Here is a 20,888-nt window from a genome sequence, read left to right as displayed (position 1 = left end):
TCAGGAGTTGTTTATGGATGCCATAATTTTAGGCAGGGGTGAAAAAGTAGCTATAGGTCTGTAATTTGATAGTTCAGTGCAACTGCCCCCTTTGTGGAGTGGAATAACATGGGATGTCTTCCAGATGGAAGGGATAGTGGCTTCTGATGTAGTTCTATTGATCAGGATAGAGATCAGGTATGCTATGGCATCCGCAGCTTTTTGTAGATACTCAGCTGGGAGGAGATCCACTGTAAGGGTGGTAGGTTTTAGTTTCTTGATTAGGGCACAGATAAGTGATGTGGAAACTGGTTGAAAGTTAAAGGGGAGTTGAGAACTAGGTGTGGCAGCATTAGGACTTGGGCAACTGGGAGATAATTGGTTAGCTAGTGACTGGATAGTTTTTGTGAAGAAACTAGTAAAGGAATCGAAAACATCTTCTGAAGGTTTTTGTATGGTAGCCGAGGGGGTAGGAGTTATGCATTGCCCTGGGTGAATACGTTTATTTATGCCTGCCCAAAAGCTAGTGACTGGATAGTTTCTGTGAAGAAACTATTAAAGGAATTGTCAACGTCTTCCGAAGGTTTTTGGATTGTAGCCGAGGGGGTAGGAGTTGTGCATTGCTCTGGGTGAATAAGTTTATTTATGCCTGCCCAAAACCTTTGCAGATTGTTTTGATGCTCCTGTTGTAAATGGCAGTAAAAGTTTTTTTTATCTAGAGTGGTAGATTTTTTAGTGTTGTTCCTTAGTTGTCTAAATCAAAGTTGATCTAAGGGGGAATCTGTGGTACGCCAAGTGGTCCAAGCATTGTTTCTAAGTAAGATCATTTGTCTGGTTTCTTTTGAAAGCCATGGAGCAACTTTTCCTTTAGTTCTTCTAGAACGTGCAGGTGCATGGGTATCAAGGATGGATAGAACGTGCAGGTGCATGGGTATCAAGGATGGATAGAACCTGCAGGTGCATGGGTATCAAGGATGGATAGAACGTGCAGGTGCATGGGTATCAAGGATGGATAGAACCTGCAGGTGCATGGGTATCAAGGATGGATAGAACGTGCAGGTGCATGGGTATCAAGGATGGATAGAACGTGCAGGTGCATGGGTATCAAGGATGGCTAGGAATTTGGTATTGAAATATAATGCAGCTTCTTCAAGTGGTAGATGTTGTTTTAGGACTGCCCATTTACATCCTTTGAGTTCATTTTGGAAATTAGTGGGGTTAAAGTTTTTGTTTCTAATTGTTTTGTAAGTAGGTTGGTGGAGGATGTCAGTCTTATGCCTGATTATATAGGTAAGAAAATGGTCACTCATGTCTTCAGGTCGGGTACCGGCCTTATACATGTGGGGATGGCTATTAATGAGTATCCAACCTAGGATACTGTCTTTGTTGTTAGGTTTACTGATCCTAGTAGGGGAGGATATGATCTGAGTAAATCCGTATAGATTTACATGGATGGTTGGAGATTCTGAGGGACAAATATACCAGTCGATGTTAAAGTCTTCTAGAACAATGATTTCTTGAGGGTAGTTACTAGACAGCCAAGAGAGGATATTTTCTAGGGTGTTTGCGTTATTACCTGGGGAATGTAGACACAGGCTATGTTAATACTTTTGTTTTTATTAATTTGAAGCTTGGTAATGAGAATTTCAGCATTATCAACATGGGGTGGTTGTATGGAATCAGAGGTCACATCTAGATTAGTTTTGTACAGGACAGCTACCCCTCCTCCCTTCCTGTTGGTATGGTCTAACCTTAGTATGTTATAACCTGTGGGGTAAAACCTCATTATCTGCCATTGATGGTTTAAGCCAGTGTTTCAGTAAGACAAATTATATCTGGGGAATGTGTATCTAAGAGTGCATGCAGGTGGTAGACCTTATTATTTAAGCTTCCAATGTTTAGGAGACTGACCAGGAGTGAGTTAGAGGGTCTATTTAAAATTTGTAAGTTAGTGGGAATAGTAAAATTGGGGCTAGGATCGACAAGTGAGGTTGGGCCAGGGTTTGGATGAATGTCCCCATCCCTTGTGAGGTTGCCATGTAGTCTTAATTGTGAGCTTCAGGAATTTAAATATTAGTCTTAGGTAATTCTTGGTTTTGGGGTTGATATATCTGGATCTAATGGGTTGGTGGTATTTTATATCCAAGGAGTTAGTCATAAGGGGGATTATTAAGTGGTCTAATTTAATTTGTATTATTGGAGTAGTGATTTGGCTTCTTGGGTAGTGGTAGCCTAGGTAGGACAGATTTTCGTAGGTGGTGATATGATATGGAATTATCATTAAGGGTAGTAGGCAGTATAATAGCATTAATTTGAAAGGTTTCACAGCCAATAACAGAGGCATTGTCTAGATATTAGCTTTGATTTTTGCCCAACTTGAGTAGAGGGATAATTAGGATAGGTAGGTTGGGAGGGTCCTGATAATGCCCGGAGAGTTGTTGATTGGTTCTAAAAAGAGAGGGAGTGGTTTTAGAGCTATAAATTTAGGACTAGTAGGGGCGGGTGGAATTTGAGGGCGGGGCACGGAGTGAGCCCAAGCACCACGAGGGCGAGCTCAGAGGGGTTTAACCTGACCATGAGATCTGTAGGACCTTTATAAACATATAAGTACAATGAGGCTTTTTTCTTTCTTTTAAATACTTTCTTACCCTTGTTGTTGCCTTCAGTATACAATTTTATGTAGTATATTGTTAGTAATCACTTTTTGCAGCATTTTTCACACATTAAGCTTTCTTCTGCCAACTTTCTTGTATTTTTGTAGTTTTAGGACTGCTTAGAAACCTAGATATATTCACTAGGAAGTCCTTAGAGATGGATATAGCAGTAACCCAGTTTAGTATTTTAGGGTTGATTGTGGGGCTTTGAGGGATTACTGGTAGTGCTGTAGACCCAGTATGGCTAAACACTATAGTACATGCAGACAGGATAAGGTAATATTAACCTTGGCAGATCTTTTCAGAGTCGAGGGACAGTGCAGGAAAGTTTCCAGTTAGGTTTCAGCAGGGGAGGTTTCCTTCTAGCTTTCAAGCCTTCAGGGATTAAACAGCTGTTTTAGTACAGCATAGTTGCATAATGACAACATAGCTGCAGTGGTAATGCCAGTAAAACACTGTTGCTGAACAGTAGAATCAAACCAGTGAAATAAACAAATAAGCAGAGCAGTAGTCAAGAATCAGAAACATGAATACCAGGTGTATACATCCAAATAATTAGCTAAAAACACTAAGAAATACCAGAGGTCTAATGGCTTACCTCGGTTCAACTGCTGATGAACACGTGTCCTGATGGTCGACTAGTGATTTAAAGATGGCTCCATAAACAGCAGGAATATATTATAGATTTGGTATTGGGGTGGGGGGTAGAAAAAAGGATGTGAACCAGGTGCAATGCAAAGAAACCAGCCAAACCAGAGAGGCAAGCAGTGGAAAACTATCAGCGCATTAAGTACGATGAGGCTTTTTTCTTTTTTTTTAAATACTTTCTTACCCTTGTTTTTGCCTTCGGTGTACAATTTTTAAGTAGTATATTGTTGGTAATAACTTTTTGCAGCCTTTTCACACATCAAGCTTTCTTCTGCCAATTTTTTGATATTTTTTGTAGTTTTAGGGCTGCTTAGAAACTTAAATATATTCACTTGGAAATCCTTAGAGATAGATATAGGAGTAACCCAGTTTAGTATTTTAGGGTTGATTGTGGGGCTTTGAGGGATTACTGGTAGTGCTGTAGACCCGGTATGGCTAAACAATATAGTACGTACAGACAGGATAAGGTAATATTAACCCTGGCAGATCTTTGCAGAGTCGAGGGATAGTTCAGGAAAGTTTCCAGTTAGGTTTCAGCAGGGGAGGTGTCCTTCTAGCGTTCAACCTTTCAGGGATCTAGAAGATAGAGGGGATAGAAGCTTGGCAGATCTTTTCAGTCGAGAGACAGTGCAGTAAAGTTTCCAGTTAGGTTTCAGCAGGGGAGGTGTCCTTCTAGCGTTCAAGTCTTTCAGGGATCTAGCAAATAGAGGGGGATAGAACCAGTGAGCAGAATTCAACTGCTGATGAGCACTTCTATATATCGCAAGTATTTAAATAGTATCTGTCTGTTTGCACATATTTTGCAAATTTACTTAGTTTTTCTTATTCAGACAGTATGTGACACTGCGGTATCATGGTACTGCATATGTTATATTGCCTTGGGCCCACATCATTGCTTGAAGGAGCCATTGGACTAGACATCTCACTAGATTCAAATGACTGTGATCTAGGACAACCTATTTCTAAATAAAGAGCTTGGATGGTGTTTCAGAACAGACAAATTCTTTCAAAATATATTCAAACTGCTACACAGTGTATATGTTTTTTTATGTGGCAAAACCCCTAGTACCTTAATGGATGGGACTGCATCTCTTGTAGTTTCCCATCGGATTAAAGGGAGATCTCACATCAGTTATATTCACTGACCAACATTTACTTGCATCCTTAACATGATTGCTTCACACACAAGTTGCTTACTCCAAAAACAATATATAAAATAAACAAACAAGTCATTAGTAGCACCAATTATTAATTTATCATATTGCCTAGTCACATTAATTTAATTCCTTTAAAGATATTTCTCTAGGTGTGCCCATAAAGAAAATATACATACACAAAAGTTTACAAACACAGCAAGTTACATTAAAATATATATATGTATATGAAGTGACAGGTAATATGTTTAAAACACAGAAATAGTTACCTGAAATTTTTAATTTTACTGGGTATTTATTTTGTATACTGTACAGATTTACCGGAGTACACACCCACATTTTGCACTTTGAAATAGATGATTAAATTATTTTTAGGACTAGACATCAAATTACATATTATTGCCTTATCTGTTATTCAGATCTTTGAAATATCCAGAGCTTTTAAATTAAACAAAAGGAAAAAATACTCAAGTTTTCTAGCTATATATATATATATATATATATATATATATATATATATATATATATATATTTATATACACATGGGTGTACTTTGTTTGGTCGAAAACACATTTGGTTGAAATTGACTTCACCAAGCACACTTGACTGAAAGCTCACTTCACTGAAAACTTATCTGGTCAAAACTCATTTTGTTGAAAGTTATATATATATATATATATATATATATATATATATATATATATATATATATATATATATATATATGGCCTTTACCCCACTGTACTGCAATCCTGGAGTTAAAATATAAAGTAAGGGGGGTGTGGGGGGCACAGCCCCCCACATAGTTTGAGTTTATATTGTCTTGTGGAAAGAGTTGTTCATTGCACTTGTCAATATACATGTCTGTGGTTTAAAACATTTAAAATAGGTGGGGGGCTAAGCCCCCCCACCCTCTAATGTGGGGAGCTGTGCCACCCACACCACCCTCACTTTATATTCTAACTCCAGGATCGCACTACAGTGGGGAAAAGGCCATATATAACTTTCGACCAAATGAGTTTTCATTGAAGTGAGCTTTCACTCAAGTGTGCTTAATCAAGTGAATTTCTACCAAATGTGTTTTTGACCAAAGTAGACCCATACACACACACACACACACACACACACATATATATATATATATATATATATATATGTATATATATATATATATATATATATATATATATATGTATACACACACACACATATATATATATATATATATATATATATATAGAGGGAGAGATCTATATATTTATCTATCTCTATTTTTTTTAATTTCTCCAAGTATTTTGAGTTTCTAATTCCATGACGGGAATGGACCCATTCCTAAGTCAAAGCATGATTAAAGTTCATGAAATTAGTATTGTTTCAATCTTTGATGTCAGCCAGTAGTGCTCCTCACAGCACCCGCAGTGTGCCCAGTAATGACACCTTCTGCAATACATATGGAATTATGTGTATTAGTAACATATATAAGTATGATTGCAAATTATTTTTATAAGACCCATTTCTCCTAATACTACTGGAACTGTCTGGGTACCTTTCTTTCACATGGCACTCATTTCTGCTGATGTTTTATGACTTTTGTGTCTCTCTGTATGCAAGACACTGCAGTCACCGGGTATAGCAATTTCAATAATTTCAATGAGCAATGCTACTCTTGTCTTCTTATCATGGACTACTACATCTGTTTTTTTCACATCTATTTTTTGAACTGTTGGTAATGGATGACCCTATGTGATATAAACTTAATTTTCTATGATGCTTTGCGGCTCTGTTTCCAGTGTCTTTCAGCTACTTCAGTATATAAAGTCTTGCCAACATGTTCAATGGACTTTCTAAACAAACGTTTACGTAGTCTACTGTCTTGGGATGCCAATATTAACCTTCATCTTTTGGTTTAAATTCACCTCTCATTAACCATTCCCATGTTTGATCCTGATCAACATGAGGTTGTTCCAAGAGTTTTCTATACTTGCAATTATATTTATGCATTTTCCACATTTCTTGCCTTCTCATCTGATCCTTCACCTTAAATTATTTTTCTGCTTTCTGTCACATTCACTTGCTTCCTGATTTTTATCTACTTCTGGTTTGATTTCCATTCCTGCTTGACACCAATATGCTTTTGCTATACTATGCAGGGAAGTCATCTTAGACTTATTCTCCTCATGTTCCAAAACTTTCATTACATTTGGGTCTTGTCAGGTTAGCAGACATGTATGCAGTCCCACAATTACAGATCTATACATGTAATCAATTTTGAGAAGGCCCATACCCCCTTCAGAACGGGGAATATATAGTCTTGGTATGCACTGATTTTTATAAATCATTTGATGAGCATGAAGCATCCTTCTTGTTTTCCTGTCTAACCTATCCAACACTTTTTGGGGCCAGTCAGTCACACCAAAACTGTAAGTTAGGACCGGATGAGCAAATTGGTTTATAGCTTGGAGTTTGTTCCCACATGTCAACACTGTTTTTAGTATTAATTTTAGTCTTCTAAAATATTCCTTACAAGATTTTATTTGCGTTTTATTGCTGATACTTCATCGTTTGTCAAATATTTATACACTCCCTCTTGCTCAAGTTCTGTTATATCACATTGCTGTCACAAACCAATGTTTCATTTGTGTTGCAGCTTTCCTGCTTTAAAGGTTGCCTTTGCACATTTATCAAGACCAAATGACCTTCTGATATAGTCTGAAAAGGTTTTGACCAGTTGCAGTAGTGCTATAAGGTCTTCATCTTATGAACTATACAGTTCTAAATCATCTACAAAAAGAAGATGAGAAGTCTTAACACTTAGTGCCAAACTGCAGCCATGACTTAATGTGTTAAGTAGACCGCTTAATGGGTTTAGTTTAAGACAAAAGAGCAGTGGTGACAGAGTCACCCTGGAATATTCCCCTTTGAATTTTTATCCCTGGAACAATAATTTGTCCTTTATCTTGGCTTAATTGCAAAGCGGTTTGCCATTGTTTCATGGTTGCTGTAATATAATTGATCAGTGCAAGTAGGGTGTATCATATACATTTTTAAGCACTCTTTTGTCCATGTATGTGGGATACTGTCAAATTATTTTTTATAGTCTGTCCATGCCATACTTAGATTATTTCCCTTTTTACAGTTCTCCATTATGAATTTATTTAACAGCAAACTATCCTTTGTTCCATATGGCTTTCTTTTACTATTCGTTTGTTCTATTGGCATGAATGAGTTTTCTTTTAAATGACTATAAACTCTTGTCTGCATCAATTCCAGTGTATAGTTCATACATCGTTGGAAAGCAAGCTATTGGTCTGTGGTTTTTAGGACAGCTTGCAGGTTCACTCTTAAGTAGGAGAATTGTCTTTCCTGTTATTATCTAGGCTGGCGTCTGTTTCGGATGCACATAAAATAGTTGTTATTCATGGCTAAGTCTTCATGTAAAGACATTAGTACCGTTAGCCAGAAGTTCGGTACTGCAGCTGGGCCTGGGGTTTTCCAATTAGGAGCTTTTCTTAATTTTCTTTCAATCTCTCTTCTCATTTCATATTCTGTGTATTTCAAATTCTTATTTTTTTCTTTTATCCATTTAGCATATTTGTTATGTTCCACATGATCTTCATAGATATTTCACCAAAATGTATTTATTTCTTCTTTGGTGGTGTTTCAATTCCATTTGTCTTTTTTTCCAATTCTCTACAACACTTTTTTAGGTCATCAGTAAATTGCTTATTTTGTACTTTTCCTTTATACTTTGCATATCTTCTAAGTTTTTCTGCCTGTGCTGATATTTGTAATTTATTATTTTGCGGTAATGCACGATAGATCCTGATCTGTTCTGATACTGCAATTTGCTTTTATCACGTCTATCTTTCTGACAAGGGAGCCCGCAGGATTTTTTGCAGGGGGGTGCAAACCCAGAGCCCCACCCACATAGCTCACCCCGCCCCCTGCCAACACAGCCCCGCCCAAGTCCACCCACCCCAAGCCCCGCCCACACCGCCATTCCAGTGTCCCATTACTTGGCTATTTCTCCCCATTTACTGTAGACACTGTTCAAATCTGTGTGCATACTGTGTTATGCTTTAGTTCTACAATGATAACAGGCAGTTGGATTTAATTTACAACTTTTATTTCAAACATTATAGCCCAAACACTGAGACATTTACTAAACCTAAACATAGCAATAGTCTTACAATGAAAACAGACTTGGCATTAAAGCTTCTCTACTTTTGAAACTCACATTCAATGAAACAGCATTGAAACCCACATTCAGAGAAAATGCATCTGGCCAGTGGCAGGTTATTTACCTTTGAACTGTTTAAGCAATAGGCTCCTTGCACACCGTTAGGGCCATGCAAAAGTTATTTGATTTAGCTGATTGTATTAATTATAATATATAATTGAATTATATCCCTTGTATTATACAGCAACACTTGTTTGAGTGTCGCTGTCAAGTAAAAGTAATCTGAATAATTCCACATTAAAGATATCTGAAACTAATGAAGATGTTGTTGCTAGAAAACTGTATATTTCAGTGTTTCATCTACAAATTCAGTGCCTGCTGCCGTCAAAGAATAAATTGCCTATGTTAAATTAAAAATATGGTAAGCTGGTATATTGCAATAGAAAATGGATGGCGAGCTGAAAAACAGGTTCATAGTTATTAGGCATCTCATCCAAAGGAGGACATCCTGAGGACTGCAGCATACAAATGTATATGCTGTAGGAATAGAACCACAAGCCTTTACATTAAGATGCAAGTATTCTACTTGTGGTGCTACTAACAGCTTTAAAACTTTATACCACAATAGAGATACCATTTGCTAAACAAAATGGTTGCACATTGTAAATAGACTTGGTATGAGCAGCAGTGAACTTCGCTTCCCTTAAAACTCACAGTTCCTTGAAAATGCACTTGAAAATTCCACCTGCTAACTCTAACTTGGGCATTTCACTTTCTCTCTCTTACAAAGATACCACACCCCTCAAGGCCTCACCCTTAGTGCAAGAAATCTTGACAAAGCCTAAAATAAATAGGGACAGATTATAAATATGGCTCTCAAACTTAGAAAAATACAAGAGTAACAGGATTTGTGTTAGTATGCATTTTTCTAAATGACATCTAAAACTGAAATGTCTCATTATTTAGCAACTTCAATCCTTTTTAAGAGGAATATGGGGCAAAAATCTGGACAGCTGAGGGGTATGCTACCTCCCTCTTATACACACACCAAATAATTCTGGTCAGACTTGAATTAGTTCTGGGAAGGTTGCACTGGACGGCACCGTGCTTGATCTGAAGTGGGTGAAATCCTGGTAGCTAGTGATTGCAGCTCAGCAATGTGGAGCATTAAAGCATTTTTAGCAGAGCATTGTTTCATCACTACCTATTGTGTTTGAACATAAGCTGTAGTTATTTCAAACATTCGCCTTTTTTTTGATTACTACAGAGTACATTTACCCACCAGAGCTATTATGTTTTGACTTCAGTGTAGAGCTAGTTGTTGCAGGGCTTGGCTTTTAAGTAAGGTAGCAATGCTTATTTACCATATACCATTAAAGCCACCCAACTACAAGTGTACTAACACACAAACACTGCTATAAGACACTGGTCTCCAATAAAATGTAATGAGCTTCTGAAAATACTGTAATCCTGTCCTTTTATTACAAATACTGTCATATGCATTTCAATACCCAAGGCTTATACATTATCTAGTTATGTAAATATTCTCTGCATGGCAACAACGAAAAGGCTTTCAATGCTGGTAATTCTTTAACAATATACTTACTAAAGCTTACTTGCATCTTACAATGTCTGACAAGCTTACTAAAGCTTACTTGCATCTTACAATCTCCAACAAGCTTACCTGATGTTTATTAAACCATGGCTACTTAAACAGAGCAACAGGACACTGTGATAGCATGCAGTTCCTGAATAATAAGAAGCATAAATCAATATAAAAATCTGATAGAAAACCAGAACATTTTGCAAAATCAAGGACAGATGAACAGCCACAGTCGTATTTGTGATCTACCTTGGATGGGGGAATACTCTGCACACTTACTGCATAACTGCTTCTTGTCTTCCTTGGACACATCCCGAGCCACTACAATGGGGGCTGGGGTGCAATAAGTATGTCATAATTTGAAATGTCTCTGGCTGACAGTGATGGCTCTGACACTCCTACCTCTCAACTTCAGAGCAAGAAATCTGGACAAAGCCATACATAGAACTAGAAGTGGGACACAGGCCCAAAAATAAGGCCAATTTTTAAATATTGCTCTTAACTTAATAGAAGAGGTAGATCTTGCATTAGTACAAATTTTCCGAAGGGTATAAAATCTGAAACTCAAATGTCTGCCATTATTTTCTAACTTCAATCTTTAATGACTTGCCACTAATTTGCCAGAAACCACAATTTTATGAAAAACAGACCAAAATGTGATGCAAAAATACCTAGCAAAAAAGGGACACCTTTTTAATATTAACAGTTAACTTGAAGCAGCTAACAAAATAAGAGCATCCACATGCATTTCTGAAATAAAGGTAATCTATAACTGATCATTACAGTTATAATTGTAAACCCTCCACATTTTCTTCCAAAATTGCCATTTTGGAGGAGGGATTATTAGGGGAGAGCAACATTTTGAGCCAGAATTGGGGACAATTGAGATGTTTGGATATTCATAATCTACAAAGTGATTTGCACGTACCTCTCAACCTCTTAATGCAGGAAATCTGAACAAGGCCAAATATATTGGGGAACATACAAACACTACTAAACATTGCTCTTGTATAAACTTAGACAGTCTTGCATTAGCATGCATTTTTCTGAAGGTTATGACATCTGTCATGTAATGGCTTCATTCCTAAATGATTTGCTAGAAAACCACACATTTTATGAGGAACAAACCAAAAATAAGCAGCAAATACCTATTAATTCTGCAAAGATATGGACAACTGAGAGGTATAGTTCAACCGGGGCTGTCTGAGTTTGATACCCCCCCTCACAAAATCATGGACAAATGGAGCCTCCCCCCCCCCCCTGCAGCCATTCCAATGTCCCATTCCTTGGTTATTTTGCCCCATTTACCATAAACACTAATGTGCATACTGCTTTACTTCATGATGATTTAGGATTTCATTTGAAAGTTTTATTTTGCATTTTACAGCACAAACCCTAATACATATCTGTTAAAGCAATGCATTCTCAATGAAAATAGACCAACATTAAAACTTCTCTGCACTTGAAACTCACATGCATTGAAACAGCACTGAAACCCACTTTCAGAGAAAATACATTTTGCCAATTGCAAATAATAACTCTGGGCTGTCTTCAAAATCATAGGCCCCTCGAACATAACATACACATGCTCTTTGATACACCTTCCTGACTGTATTACATTATATTCCTTGTACAATACAGTACAGTTGTTAAAGGGCATTTTAAATTTATTGTTTTGAAAATTTTTCCAGTAAACAAAGAAACAAAAAGCATCCACCAATGACAAAATTGCCCAATTCAGAACATTTCCATCATAAAAAGTCTACTCAAGTCCACCGGTATCAGTAAAAAATATACACAATCTCTGTAGTAAAATCCACATTGAAGAAATTTCTAACTAATAGAGGTTGCTGCTAGATCAGTTAGTCTCTACCCAAACAGGAGTGATAAAATCCTGGACTTGGTCCTTAACAATATGGGACAACTTTGGTGTCCACCAACTGCCACTTCCTCCCTAGTTAAACTGGACCACAAATCAGTCACATCCATTAGAAGACTGAAGCCAAAAACATATTCCAGTACCTCTGTTTTCAGAGATTATGCTAAGGTTAATTTACTAAAACTAAGCGATGGCCTGAATTATGTGGAATCCTATACTGTCAAATCCTATGCACATGTAAATAGCTGCATAGACATATCTATCCCCCTCTGAAGTAAATAGAAAGCCACATTTAAGAATAATTCCATTTAGTCAAACCCACATATAAACAGGTTCTGTAATAAAAGAAAACATTTTGCCTACAAAAATAAATTAAACTCTCAAGATGCTAAGGACACTCTTGCTAAACTTAATAGGGAGCTTGTTACCCTGATCAAATCAATCAAAGCCAGATATGAGGTAAAAATAACCAGCTAGGTGCAGGGTAACCAGAAAGCCTTCTTTAACTATGTTAGAAATCTCAGAAACAATTTGCAGCACTGCACAGAAATAATAGTAAATGATTTTAAATTCCTGGTCATAGGCAATTTACAGTACTTTACTACTTAGACAAAGGAGGTAGATGGGTGCCAGAAGTCACAATCTGAAAATTAATTAGCAAACATTGCTTTAAATCAATTTCTCTGCAGTTTAAACAACCTAATGTACAGGTAGTTATAGGAATAAAACAGCACCACATTCAGTTTCTGAAGCAGGTAGGACAAGGAACTGTAATAATGTCATTAGAGCAACTGAGAAGACATACAGGAACACATCTCAGGCTGACCTAGGAACTTAGCAACAGCATAATGCACACCAGCAAATCTATTGAGATACTGAGACTTCTTTTATTAAAATGCTGTCACTAAAGTCAATGAATGAGTGTGCTGCCTGCAGTAGTTAACAGTCAAAGCACAACCAATTAAGATGTGCTCCATTAATATAGAGTTAGCTATTTGGGCAAATGGCAAAAGTGGTCACCTGTATTTGCTCAACAATTCCAGATTATCTCAGAAGGCTGAAGTATGTAGTAAAAAAGGACTGCATTACATATCATTTAATGCTGTTCAGAAATAGAGCAGATGAACCCAATTTCTTCCAGTACAGGAAACAAAAAAATTGGACCGCAAATTTTTGAAAAGAAATAAAATGAAGGAACTGTTATCATTTGTTAAAGTAATAGAGACATAACCATCAAATTAGTGATAAAATTACCTCTATAATGGTTTAATTCTCATCAGTTTATGGGGACTGCATTACATATCATTTAATGCTGTTCAGAAATAGAGCAGATGAACCCAATTTCTTCCAGTACAGGAAACAAAAATTTTTGAAAAGAAATAAAATGAAGGAACTATGTTATCATTTGTTAAAGTAATAGATACATAACCATCAAATTAGTGATAAAATTACCTCTATAATGGTTTAATTCTCATCAGTTTATGGCTTATAGTGAATGTCTGAGAACACAGTTAGATTAAATAATACATCTGCAGCAATGGAAAACACAAGTATGAATGCAAAAGGAAAAAGAACAGATAACGTATACAAGGATAAAGTATTCAACATAGATACAATACAACTCACTCTAGATTATCACTTCAAAATAAGGAGGGATGTTCCAACAGTTCCCATTTTAAGGAGTTCCAAATCTTGTTAAAGGGTTGCATATTAGGGTCATCAACCATCTAGTTCAAACCCAGAATTCTCTGCAGCACATAATATACAACAATCATATTACATGCGGCTTGCTACCAGACTGATAAAGCATGAGACAGCTCTAATATGATCTTTACAGGGCACTAAAAGGTCCCTATAGCTAATAATTTTAATATTACACATTTTTGTGTCCACAGAAATAAACCTACCTTACATTCACCTGGATTCCACATGTTGATTAGTTTCCTTTCAATACCCCTTTTTCACTTCCAAATGGCCCACTATCTGTCCACTATCTATTGTTCTATCAGGTAATGGTAAACACTGCCTGCACCTTCTGCAATGGTGTAGACAGCTGTGAAGCACAAATTGCGAGCACTGGCTCTGACAGAGACTTCAGCACATGCTGTTGCCATTCCTTACATATCTTCCGTTACGTAAAGTACAAATCTTGGCACTGGAAATGGGCAAGCATAACAGCATACTGCCACGTTTTTATAATTGTCAGTATACATACACAAATACATAGACTATAATGAGTGCATAGACACTCCAATATATAGACTAAAGTGAGTACATAGATACACAAATGTGTGTCTGTATGTGCATGTGCGTCGTACTGTGGCCCCTAGTGACCGGTATGGGGTGGTATGGATGAGGAAGAACCCATGCATTTATCCTGAATGAGACCACCACCCACACTATTCCTATAAAAAGGAAGGGCTATGTAGAAAAAGTTACTGTAGGGAGGTCTACTGAAGAGACAGTAGCTAATGTAAAAGATAAGGAGACTCATTGTGAGAGATGGTAACCACAGAGCTTCCTTCTATTGTCATGCAAAAATCAGGAACTATTGGAGTATATTAGAAATTTATTGGAAACAATCTGATTGGGAAATATCTGTAGATATACTTGGAGAATTAGCAGAACTGCATTTATGGCACTTACAAGGGTGTATCTATGCTTGCAGCACTAGAAAACTCATGTTGATTCAAGTTGGGGAGGGGGAACAAGAACTTTAAAACATTTTTGAATGACTATGAAGTAGAGCTATGTTAGTTTTCATAAGGTGTCAACTCATTGCAAATAAACCACACAAAAACTAAATATTTTCCAGTGTGCATTAAATAATACCCTTTTTTAGTAGGCAAAGATTGGTCTAAAATATACCAGACTAAAATCTTTTGAGCTCCTGCAATTCTGCTTGTAGTGTTAATTTTAAGTGAATTGGTTCCTTATTGTAAAACTGCTGCTGTGTTACCATGTCCACCTGCAAAGACCAAGAAATTAATGTGTCCTGCTACCTTTTTCATTAAATATTATTTCTGCCATCAATAACAATTAAATAGTATATTTCTAAGTTACTGTACCAACAAAACGACACGTAGGTCTGCTTCCGCATACTACTCGGCCGGCTTACTGTAAGTAACTCAACTAAAAACCATTTAAGTTGCATGGTGAGCAAAGAATCTCTGTAAACATACAATAATATTACTGAAAAGTACTTATTATGTTGCCACACACCTACCTGTCATTTGTACATTGGTCCGTGAAATCCAGTCCAAACGTCTTCTTTTGTAATTCAAACTTCACTTGGGCGCGAAAGATGAAGACGTAAAACATCAAGTCGCACAGATGCAAAAGCGTCTGTGTGACTAAGGGCGTTCTTAAAGAAGAACGCCCTAAAAAAAAAATATTTTTTTAAATTAAAATAAGATTAATCTACCATTACCAGCTAGTCGATTCCAGGGGGGTGCAAGTGCACCCCCTTGCACCTGCCTGCGGGCGCCCTTGCTTTCTGACTATTTTTGTTGATCTGTTTCCTCTTCTATAATCTTCTAACAGTGACATTTCTTGTCTTTATTTATTTGTTTATTTATTTATTTATTTATTTAACATTTGTTTACTGGGAAAGTCTAACTTGGAATAAAGCCAATTTTCAGCGGAGGCCCCGGGAGAAACACTCCAGATGTAGGTCTTTGTAATGCTAATTAATAATAATAAATAATAATGATAATAATAAATAATAAAAATAATAAATAAAAATAATTAATAATTTAATTGCTTTAGAGTTTTCTCTATTCAGTAAGCCGTGATGGTACAGCGGTACCGTTGTTGCCTCACAGCAAGAGGTTCTCCTGTTCTATTCTCGGCTGGAGTGCCTTCTGTGTGGAGTCTGCATGTCCTCCCTGCGGTCGAGTGGCCTCCGAAAGACATGTGTGAATGGGCGTGCCTTTGCTGAAGGTTGGGTGTTGGGCTGGCAACTTGGCACCATAAAAATCAACTGCCAATCATTAGCAGACTGTAGTTCGCTGTGGCGACCCCTAACTGGGAAAAGCCAAAAAGACAAACAAAACAGAGTTTTCTCTATTCAATACTTCCATGATGGCATTCAATTTTTCCCCTTCTTTTCCCTTACTACACTGTGTTTTTGTGGTGAGACTTTATGTTATTAATTCAGCTACAAAGTAATATGTCATGTTTACTTCTGTTATATCACATGCACCTCTATGGACAGCCTTATTTACTGTGTTCATTTGTTTTGTCAAGCTTCTAATTTTGGGGGTTTTACTAACTTTCTGTAGTCTGTTTCTTTCATTGATCTTAATATGCCTCTCCATTTCTATTAAATCAAGCAACACTCTCTTAGATCATTTTCTTCTAAACTGAGGCTGCATTCTTTGTTCTCCATTTCCTGCAGGCATTCTATAGAAAGTTCTAGAGCATCTTCCTGTGACACTTTCTCTTCAGTTTCATCCTGTGTAATCTGTTGCTCCTTCATATGAGAACTCACAGGCCTAGCACTCCACAACATTGACTGTGTCAGAGTTGCCACAGTTTCCAGTTCCTTATCTTGCTGTGCAACTTCAGCTGCATGTTTGTACTGGTTTTGTATGAAAGTCTCCAAAGTATCTTTATATGGCAACTGATCAGATGTTTCTCGCTCTACTGGTTTTTCCTTAATTTGGGAATTCTTTGCTCTATCCTGCTGTGATGTTATCTGAGTTAGATTTTCTACACTAAATCCTTCACTTCGGGGGTAATCCATAACCTCAGTTTCTATTTCTTTAACTTCTTATTTACTAATCCTCTTTTCTACTTTTCCTCTGTTTTCTTATTGTTTTCTTATTTTTTGCATTGTAAAATTTTCCAAATCTGGATTCCTGTGCCTGTATTTCTCTTCAAATATCTTTGGTGCTGCACTTTTTGTATTGATTAGTTTTGCTTTCTCCTTTGGATTAATATTGTACTATATTAAATCTCTTTTTCTTTCCCAGATCGATATTTCTTCTTCAAATGTCTCCAGCTCCTCCAGTTTTTACTTTGAGGAATCATATCCACATGCTGTGATGTAACCTATGTTAGACTTTCTGCACTAAATCCTTCACCTCACAAAAACTCCATAATTTCAACTGCTATTTTTTTTTTTAATTATAGTATACTAATCTTCTGGTCTACTCTTTGTGATGTTATGTTTTTTTATTGTGAAACTTTCATTATTTGGATGCCTTTGTCTATATTTCTCTTTGAATATATTTGGGACTGCCTTTTTTGTGTTGATTAATTTGGCTTTCTCCTTTGCATAATCTTGCACCATATCAGATCTCTCTTTCTTTTTTTTTCTATGTCCATATTTCTTTTTTATACCTTTCAAAAATCTCTAGATTTTGTTCTTTATATTTTCGCACTTCCTCAGTCGCTTCTTTTTCCAAACACACCAATATATATATATATATATATATATATATATTGATAGATATAGATAGATATATATAGTGTTTTTCATGGATCTGTTATATTAATGAGCACAAATTTGCATTTAAAGCGTCAGACATTTTTTTTGTTTTGTTTTTTTTGTGGAAGTATTTTTCTTTTCTCTAATTTCTCTCTTAATTTTTTGCATATATGTTTGGAAATTCTAGGCTTCTTGCATAATAGTAACAATACATCATTTATGTCTTATCCTGAATAGTCCACTCTGTTGTTTGTATGGCTCATTTTTGGCCTGTCAGTTTTTGGGATTTTTGTGGACTGCTACTTCCTTGTTCCCTGGGCATGGCTTAGACCCGTTGCAGGAATGTTTTCGTGTCTTAAGGATTCTACACTGTCATTATTCCAGTCCTGTCACCAGTGTGCCTACCAGGATTGAGCGTTTTTTTTATCCTAGGTGTTGTGCACCCGGCTGACTTTTTTATTTTTTAACCTACTTCTGTCCATGATTCATGCTATGTAAAATACAGTATATATATATCAGTGTTGTCTTGGTGAGGAGTTTGTGAAGAAACAGGGTCCTCCTCGTGAAAGTACTCACCAAGACTTGAATATGAATTCAGTTTCAACAATACTACTCTCCTTTGCTTGCTGAGTTATCATCTCTATATTTGAACCCCAAATCTATAGACAGAGATATAGATACAGGGATTCGTATCACTTCACTGACACCCATTTCACTGAGACCAAATCACCTAAAGTTCATTTCACTGAAAGTTCATTTCACCTAAAACTCATTTCACTGACAAGTAGTACTCTAAGGCAAGTAAGAGGTATATGTTTTTTTCCCCACTGTAGTGCGATCCTGGTGCTAGTGTATATAGTTAGGGGTGTGTGGGTGGCACAGTACCCCCAAATTAGGGGGTGTGGGGGGGCATAGCCCTCCCACTTAATTTGGTTTTATGTTGTCTTGTTTTGTTTTACATTATTTGGTAAAACTCCACACACACCCAATGTGGGGGGGCTGTGCCCCCCACACCCCCAACTACAGCGGGGAAAAGGACATATACCTTTGACTTACCTTAGAGTACTACTTGTCAGTGAAATGAGTTTTAGGTGAAATGAACTTTAGGTGATTTGGTCTCAGCGAAATGGATGTCAGTGAAATGGTCTTTCAGTGAAGTTATACGAATCCATATCTGGATTCGTATCACTTCACTGAAAGTCTAACTCATTTCACTGACAAGTAGTACTCTAAGGCAAGTCAAAGGTATATGTCCTTTTCCCCACTGTAGTGTGATCCTGGTGTTAGTATATATAGTTAGGAGGTGTGTGGGAAGCAAAGTCCCCCATTTAATTTGGTTTTATGTTGTCTGGTTTTGTTTTACATTATTTGGTAAAACCCAACTAGCTGTGGGGGGGGGGGGGCACACACACACATACACACACACACTCTCTCTCTCTCTTTAACTTATACATCTATGATTTTCCATCACTTTTCTTAGATGGCTCTGATGAGCTTGAAATGTTTTACATTAATTTGCTTAATAGCAAAAGGAGTCAATAAGCCTGCTTACTATGCCATTTATGTGCAGATGCAATATTCTTCCTCCCCTGCATACTAACCTTCCTTCTTACCCTTGTCCCACTTCTTACATACCTTTTTGAGTGTCTTCATAGATTCCCACTCCACTACCCATTCTGAATTTCCATAAGTCTACAACCTTGTTTATGAAAAAGTACTTTCAGAGATCCAGGGAATACTTAGCACCTGAAGTCCATGACCCTCCTTTCCCCTCTGTTCTTCGTGTTCATAATCTGTTATTCACATCTGCCTGACACAATCCTGTGCTCCAATATCATTTACTACAACCCCCACCCCCACCCCCTGTCTGTTCTGGTCTCAAGTAAGAAAATGTCTAGCTTCCTCAGCCGATGATCATATTCTTTCCAATCCATTTCTCATCTATCCATCCCACAGATCATTCTGGCAGCTTTCTTCTGGAGTCCTTCCAGAAGCCTGATGTTTTTTGCTTTATATGGCCCCCAAAAATACATACATACAGTACTAAAGATGTGATCTCACCTAGGCCCTGTAGAGTGGAAGCATTACCTCCTTGATTCTAAAATGTAGCCATCTGAAAATATACCTCAACATTCTGTTTGCTACTGCATCTGCCCTCTCACTCCTCCCTGTACCCCAGCCACATCTGTTCAACACCCCAGATCACTTTCCAACTAGGTTGCCAACAGTTCCCATTCTCTCCAGCTCCCCACTTTTCCAGACTTTCCAAGTCCTTTGTTAGATACTTCCATCCATCCTGTACTGCTAAACTAATCCTTGTCACATCAACAAAGGTACTGCTCTTCTAGTCTTTTCCATCAGATATCTCTGAAAGAAACACACTAAAGACTATTGCACGTAGGACAGATCCTTGCAGTATTCCAATAGTCACTTCCCTAATTCTTACTCTGTTTGTATCCTTCCATTCAACCACACAGATACCAAGTTCCTCCGTTATGGCTCGACCATCGACCTCTAAAGCAATTCTGTTGAATCCTGTATAGATCTGAGTGAAAAGCCTTGATTTAATGCAGGTAGATGATGTCTACAGGTACTGTTTTATCAAGTCCAGCATGTGAGTTGTAGTCATAAAGCTATGTGACTGGCAGCTTCTGACCATGAGCCCACACTGGTTGTCATTTTGGAGATTGCTGTCCTTTTTAAAAACTAACAGCCTTCCTTTCAGGATTCTTTTCCTGACTTTTCCTCCCACTGTTGTTAAGGTAACAGGCCTGCAGTTTTCCTAATTTTTTCCTGCCTCCTCCTTATATGAGAATACCACATTTGTTGTATTACAGTCCTCTGACACCTGATAAGCCCCTTAACCCCTTCAAAAGAAATGTAAAAATGTATTAACACACTTGTACCTTAACACAGTGAAAACTGCCAGAGCAGGGGGGCAGGGGGGATATTAGCACTAGCCCTGGCCCAGTACATATAAAACTGACCACCCCTTAGAACTTAACTACACACAAACAACTTTCAGTGCAGTTATGGACTTACAATATGCAGATAAATGCAGGGTATGTGAATATTAAGTAGGACATATTAGAAGCCTGGATGAAGGAAGTCAACCTGGACATACTTGGGATAATTGAAATGCAGATGAAGTTAAACTCCTTCCAGTTGTCATTTATTAGGAATACTGACATGTTAACCTGGAATAACAGACCAGGAAATACATCTGGAAGAGGCACAGACTTGGCTGTTTGGTGCAGAGAGATGGAGTCCTGGATCTGACCAAGATGACTGGAGTTTGATTAGTGGCCCTGTCTCTGGAAGAGCCACAGATGGGAAGGTGTGAAGAGATGTGGCCCA

The 20,888-nt window shown here is 37.4% G+C and overlaps 1 protein-coding gene across 1 annotated transcript in view; it reads left to right on the top strand.

Annotated features, from left to right (window-relative positions):
- LOC122789359 (anthrax toxin receptor 1-like) overlaps nucleotides 1-20,888 on the top strand; it is a 1,490,698-nt gene that overhangs the window by 778,221 nt on the left and 691,589 nt on the right. The gene's annotated exons all lie outside the window — the stretch shown is intronic.

This window comes from Protopterus annectens, chromosome 14.part0, assembly GCF_019279795.1.
Source record: "Protopterus annectens isolate FY-2018-M chromosome 14.part0, PAN1.0, whole genome shotgun sequence".
NCBI classification, from domain to species: domain Eukaryota; kingdom Metazoa; phylum Chordata; order Ceratodontiformes; family Protopteridae; genus Protopterus; species Protopterus annectens.
The sequence above is the reverse complement of the archived record's forward strand: the minus strand, read 5'-3'. Positions and strand labels throughout refer to the sequence as shown.